Raw genomic sequence first — 7,500 nt, forward strand, 5'->3', positions numbered from 1 at the left:
ATGAGTGCGCGAAATGTGACGCTCGTGTGTGAACGAATAGATCCGTAGATCTACAGAGTCCATTGTCCATGTGAGCGCGTGTGAGACAGGAACCGTCAGTGTATGTGAGGCAATGATTCAAGTTCATTTCACATATCACATTCATTCATGTTCATGGTATGTCACGCTATAACTTACTCATGTTCACATGTCATTTAGCAATAAGCACACCTTTGTAATCGGTCTTTCCAAGATGCTTGTCTAAGGTTTCAAAGTCACACTAGATACCAACCCTTGAATCGTGTGTGTGTATCCCATTCCAACATATGTAAAGGCGGTGAGGTAAGCAATAACACATCATCATGAATGTCATTTCATTCTCAACCAAGTCTACTAAGGTGGCCATCTGAGAGGTCTGGCCATGATGTGATCCCTACACTGCTCTAATCGTTCATGGGTGTGTTTTGTAAAGGCAGAGGGCAAATGTTTCTGATGCTTTGACAGGATTGTTCTGTGTAATGTTTCACCTGCAAGTCCCCCTAGTGGCAGTGTATGTAACTTACGACTTGGGTGTGCATTTTTTCTTTGCAGGGACTCCATTTCTTTTGGACATGCTTTCATTTGAGTACAGTGACAGCTTTCATGTTCTGCTCTTTTGGTACGATTCCATGTTGCGGGTTGTGTGTCCATGCTCTTTTCCACAGGTTTCCTTTTTTCTTTCCACAGGTTTTCCTTTTCAGGTGTGAGGTTTCTCCAGGTAAGTTTGGTAAGAGTGTCTTTTCTTTTTTGGCTTGGATTCAACTGCACTCTGCTATGTTTTTCCCTGACCAATATTTCTGTTTCCACTTCATCTTTCTGTAAGTTCAGTTTGGACTTGGGAAATTCAGACTGCTGGTCATTGAGATATGGAACATTTGCCCTTGTGGCTGGTTTCAGGGTTCTATTTGTCTCAAGACATTTCCAGTGTTTTCCATTTGTCACATCATCACCCTTCTGGTGACACTTTCTATGGTGAGGACTACTGTACAACACCTTTCCAGTTTTGGTGGTCAGTTCATTGGATGAAACCACCTCCATGTGGTTCTTATCTAGCATTCTTTCCAAGGCTGTGTACTTTATGAGATACTGTTCATCTCTTTCCAAATTTCCATTCAGAGATGAGGTACTCCGATGAGCCTGTTTGTGGGTGCATGGCACCATTGCATTTGTCTCTTTGACTGTCACAGGTAAGTTTCCAGGTCCATTTCCAAGTTTCTTTCCTTTTTCCATTGTAGATGCTAATGGCTTGGTTTTGACTGTCACGTTTGGTTTCTCATCAGCTGTCTGTTCTGTGGGATTTTGATTCTGCATTTTCAATGTGTCTTTCATATCTCTTATAGATACATGGTTTGTAGTAATATGCGAGTTACTTCCATGCCTTCGAGTTGGGTTTTGCATAAGGCCACCCACAATCCAACCTAGGGGCGATCTGAAAGCAAACGGACCAGGACCTTCACTACTGATCACCTCTAGAGGTTCCATTAGCTTTGCGACATTAGCGCCTATCAACAACTCAATGTCGGCATCCACATGTGGAAGTTTCACTTTGCGTAAGTATTTCCATTTTTCCAGGGATTCTTGTGTTGGTATGTGGTGTTGTGTAACAGGTAAGTGTGACTGGGTGTAGACTGGTGGCAGCTTGTGGTACTGCAGTCCATCCATGCTGCTTACTTCTAGGCCGGGGACTAGACTACTCTGCACTCTTTTCTCCTGGCCCATTGTACAGAGCATAATGGTGATGTTTTTGCCAGGGATGTTCAGCTTGCTCTTAAGCGAGTCTGTACAGAATGTAGCCGAGCTACCGGGATCCAAGAATGCATGAGTTGTAATTATTTTGTCAGTACCTGCCATCTTCACCTTCACAGGGACTATTGCAAGAGTGCATTGGTCTGATGCACCGGCCCCCATTGGGTCACTCTTGTTCACAGACACCATAGCATTGTTCAAACTGGTGCTTTCTACTGCATTTCTGTCTTTTACAGAATGAATGTGGAGGACAGTAGGATGCGGTTTAGAACAGATGTCACATGTCATTTTGTTGTCACACGTTTTGCTCATATGGCCCTTTGTCAGGCAACTGAAGCACATGCCCTTGGATTTCAAGAACTGTACTTTCTCTCCATTTTCTCTACACTTGAAAGATTCACAGTGTTCCAAATTGTGACTATTTCCACAGTAAATGCAAGGGGTGTCATGTATGGGTATTTGTCTGTTTGCTAATTGTGCAGGTATGGGCACTGGGACAACAGTGGTGGCGAAGCTAGATCTTCTACTGGGCCTTGCTTTCCATGGTTGCCTAGTTGTTGTGGCTACCTTGGAATCAGAGGGGTTCTGAATGTCACCAAAGACTGGGTCAAGTAGAGCTCTGGCTTGCTTCTCAATGAACACCACTAGGTCTTTGAATGTTGCCCTGTGTTTTTTGCTTTCCTCCATGCTGCACACATTTGCTCGCCATTTGTCTCGCAGTTTGAAAGGAAGCTTTGAGACTATGAGTTTTAAGTTGCTAGAATTCTCGAGCTCTTTTAGCCCATCTATGTCTGACATGGTATTGAAGCAACTTCTTAAGAATAGTGCGTATGAGCGCAGATCTTTTCCATTCTCTGGCTTTATTGTTGGCCAGTTTAGAGCCTTATTCATGTAGGCTGAGGCTATTTTGTAGCCATTTCCAAAGTTGTGTTCGAGTTGTTCTTTTGCCTTTTGGTATGCAACATTGGGATCCATGTGAAGGAAACTGCTGACGAGGCTTCTTGGCTCGTCCTTTGTGTACTGTTGTAAGTAGTATAGACGGTCATCCATGTTGTCTGTCTTTTTCTCAACGAATTGTTCGAAGGCCTTTATGAATGTCCTGTATTGAAGTGGATCTCCATCAAATACTGATATTTCTCTAGCTGGTAATAGAGAGAGTGCCTGCTGTTTTACTAGCAGTGAAGTAATTTCAGTGTGTCGTTTTAACCCTCTCGGCGCCACAGGTTTTTGCCAAAAACTGATGATTTTGACATGTTATATTCAAAAGGCTGTGGCTTAACATGGGTAATAGATAGAGCCTGACAATTAATGAGACAAATATTGAGGATGACCCAAAGTTTATTTTGGGAGTAAATTATCCCATCTAATTTGCATATTATGACGTCATATGGTGTCGGCCATTTTGAATTTATAATGAGTTATTGGATATTTTTGCATATTTTCAAAATATTTTTAATAATTTATCTAATTTAATTTATAAAACTTCCCCAGACACCTTCACTATTATGTTCTGTGAATACATTTTGGTCTAGAAAGCAATAAATTGTACACTAAAAGTGTAATTTGTAACTAATATAGTGCAACAATGTAGCATAGTGACAAACACAAGTGAATGGACGGTTGCCGTTTTGCCTGTAGGGACTGGTCTATGAAGGTGACAAGTTATTTTTTAGTGCATGGACACCCTTCACAGCAATGCCCAGCATACAGATTCTATCCACACTAGGGGTATTATGTGCATTTTGTCCATTTGTGTGTCTTTGAACCAAGTACAGCAGGCCTACAGTAACCTACAGTAGGCCTGTCAGCGTACACCCTGAAGGACTCTGGGTATGGGCTACATGTCTAAAAACTTGTGCAAATATCTATTCAAACCCAGTGTTACATTTACTGATATACAAATAGGTGATATAAGGAAAGTGTGTGTGTGTGTGTTGGTTTGGGGGGGGGGGGGGGGGGGGTGGTTACCTAGCCTATATAGCCCATGTCTTTCTGATGCACCAAACCCCAGCTGGTAGGTTTTCTGTTGCAAATAGACTCAGTCAGGTCGCAATTGGACATAATTATTACTATTATTATATCATTAGAATAGCATTGCTATTTATTTAGACCTGCAGTCGGCAGGAACAGTGTCGAGTAGCGTGAACTATGCTTCCGTTTTGCACCGAGTAGAATGCGCACGAGACCTCTGTGTCTCGGGCGCATACTCCTCTCACTCCATCCCCCACTGTTGGCAGGAATATGCGCACTTCTTTTGTCTTCATTTACTTTTCTACTTAGTATACAAGCTCTTCTACAAACATCCTGACCACTGTCACCCTCCAGATGATGAATATTGACTCTGTAACAGGCAAATTACGACGCGTTGCATCATTCCCCTGTCGTTGCAATGAACGTCGCCAGCATAGCGACAGTAGGCTATACAAAGCAGCATGAAATTACCTCGCATCTCGATCGGAAAAAAACCTTCCCTTCCTCAATATACAAGTCTCCTGCAGAAACGAACACTTCTATTGTGTACTTACAAGTGAATGAATGAAGGGTTTTCTTGTTACAGTCCCCATGATCGACGAATAGGCTGTCGATAGTTTCCCTCAGGCAACAGTAACATGGGAAGTATAACGCGGCAGAAAATACACTCCTGTTTGCATATTACTTCATTTAGGGGCGAAATATATGATGAATACATATGTACAATCATGACAAGTTACCATTTGAGTGCATTTGGTCGTTTATTCAGTAGAATTATCCACGTAATGTCACTACAAGGCTGCTTCCGTCTTTCGCATTGTTTCACAGGGGATAAGTTACTTCCGCAATGTCCGAGGTTTGTAGTTTTGTAGTTTTCTTAAACAAAATACCATATAAGGCGTCCCAATGTGTTTAGAACTGAAGTACTACATGTCTGCCACCCAATGGAGTGGAAGTTGAACTACATTTGATATCCTATTTGAAAAAAAACGGCCGTTGTAATCAATACGGCATCTCGTCGACAAAAGTCGCCTGTGGCGCCCAGAGGGTTAATACTTCTGTGACATTAATGTCATTGGCACTTGTATTTGAAACATTTTCACTGGCCACAGGGGCACTGTGGCGTGAACTCACACTTGCAATTGAAACATTATCATGAGCCACAGGGTTACTGTGGCGAGGCCTGGCACCTTGAGGTGGGCTGACTATTTGGGCATGACCTACACTGGTTGCTTGGGCACTTTGCTGTGCATGTTGTGGCACGGTTTCACTTTGGGGCGTTACTTGTGCTCTTTTAGCTCTTGGCACCGTTGCCGGGACATTGTACTCGGTTGGCGTGCCGAGTTTGTGCAAGCCGGATAAAGAGCGCAGGTCTTCAGCTTCTCTGAAAACACGCACTTTTGCCTCAGCAGCATCGAGTTCTCTTTCCAGCGCAAGTTTCTCCCTTCGTGCCTGAAACTGTGCTTTAAATTTAGCCATTGTCAGATCAGCCATAACAGTAGCCTCCTCGGCGTCAAGATCATATTGCAGGCTCATTTTTTCAACTTTCGCCCTTGTGGCGGCACACTCGGCTTCTGCCTTCAACTGCGCGTCTGAGACGCGAGATGTGCGACTAACGTGACTCATTGCCTTTGGCGCGATTTGTGACACGCTATCCTGCGGTTTCACATCTTCGACCAATTCCTCATTTTCGTTCTTATCCTCTTTCAATTCCTCCTCTTTATTTTCCTCTTCCAAATCCTCATCATCTTTCTCCACCAATTCTTTATCTTCACCATCACTCCTAATCCATTTCAAAACACCGTCAATAAAGTATTTGAAGTTGATGTATTTGGGCTCGTACCATTCTCGATGGTCTTTCTCCTGTGTCAGCGCATCTGTCATTAACCCTTATGTTGTGTTCGGGTCATTTTTGACCCGTTTTCAAGTTTTAGTGTGAAAAAAACACACTTTCCTTTATTTTCTTGGAATAAGGCTTCATCTAATCCTCAGTCACAATCATTTCAACACAAAAAAAAATATGTTTTATCATTTTAGTAAATTTTAAAGGTCCAAAAAAAAAAAGTTACATCTGTGGTGTTTGGGGGTCAAAATTGACCCGGTATAGATTTTTGGTTGTTTTATGCATTTCTGAAAAGCTGTTGGTTGCCCTTTGTCTTCAGTTTGGTGATTTATGTTGAGGAAAATATATTTTTTGCCTGAACTTTTTTTTTGCCAGCTTTTTGATATTACAAATCCAATATGGCCGCCGGACAGTCCCATACACTACAATATGTCATATCTCCTGTTGTGAAAGGAGTACAGATGTATTTCTGGTGTCTACTCATATGTTTTCATGGTCAGGGAATCCATTTCTGCATTATATAATTAGATTTTTTGCACATTTGTTTGCAAAATACATTTTTGCACATTGTTTTTTCCAAAAAACGTATCAAAAATTCATAATGGCACCCAAACCTGTAGAACTGGTCTTATACTTTCCATAAAGTTGATGTGGCAATGACATAATGGTCCATGTTCATGGCATAGGGGATTCAGATGAATAGTGTGACTTTTTTCATGTTCATTGAGGTGTTCATTTCCAATACCTTTGCATTAGATTGGCGGAATAGCTGTGACTCTGACAGAATTGTTATTTTGTATATTTACCACACTAAAATCATATAAATATTGAAAAACACCAAGTCAACATATTTAAACATTAATTTTATGCACTGAAAAACTAATTTAGTTGACATTTGGTCTTTATCCTGCTATAAATCTCTTTTGGGTTGGTTTGGAACCGAACACCACAAATGCCACTCTTGATGATATTTTCTAATATTAGAGAAAATCTAATAAAATAAATTTGGGGATTGTTGTACTCTCATATCAGCTGTAATACATGGACAACATAATCACTAATTGTATCACTTTGGGAGGTATTAATAGTGAATTTATGCAGATTTTGATAGTTTTGGTCATCAAAAACGATTTGCATAATGTAAGATAAAAGATCTTTTAAGTCAAAAAGATGAATACATCAAGTAATATTTCCATGGATATGAATACATACCAAGTTAGCCATGAGATGAAAAACAATATTTGATGATAACTAGTGTTTTTAGGTATTTTATAGCTGAGTTTTGTTATCACGGGTCAAAAATGACCCGAACACCACAGGTGTATGCAGCTTATGAACACAACACAAGGGTTAAGCTCTGTACTGATGCGTGCAAATCTCCAAACTCAATGAATGCATTATCAAATAACTTAAGCTGTGCTTCAACTACGGATTTGTCTTGGCCTGCCTCGATCAACTTGTCAATGTCTTTACCTTTGCGAGTGAGGAAACCAAGCTTCCCACTACGCGATTTCATTAATTTAGACAGCTCCTCTTCCTCAGGTGCATGTGAGGGCTCTTTACTCTTTTTGTCAGCCATTTTAAATTTAAACTCAAGTGTCTTTTAACAAAGGGATGTTGTAACTCAAATAAACAGCATCAGCACAGTAGGAGTGTCAGTTCACTTCTGTTCACTTAGTCCTATGAGCACGGTGGCTCCAGTTCATGTACAGTTCAAAGCAGGCGCGGCGGCCAATTATCTGTGAGCACAACAGCTCAAGTTCAAATGTGAGCGCGGCGGCTCTGTATGATAAACCAGATTCGTACTCACAGTTCTGAAGTCTCACACGAAGCACTGGTCCATAGATCCACAAGCATTGTTCCCGATATGGCTCAGCATTTCACAGGTAATCCACAAGTGGCAGTGCGTAATCCATTACGCA

Source organism: Engraulis encrasicolus, chromosome 15 (assembly GCF_034702125.1).
Source record: "Engraulis encrasicolus isolate BLACKSEA-1 chromosome 15, IST_EnEncr_1.0, whole genome shotgun sequence".
NCBI lineage: Eukaryota > Metazoa > Chordata > Actinopteri > Clupeiformes > Engraulidae > Engraulis > Engraulis encrasicolus.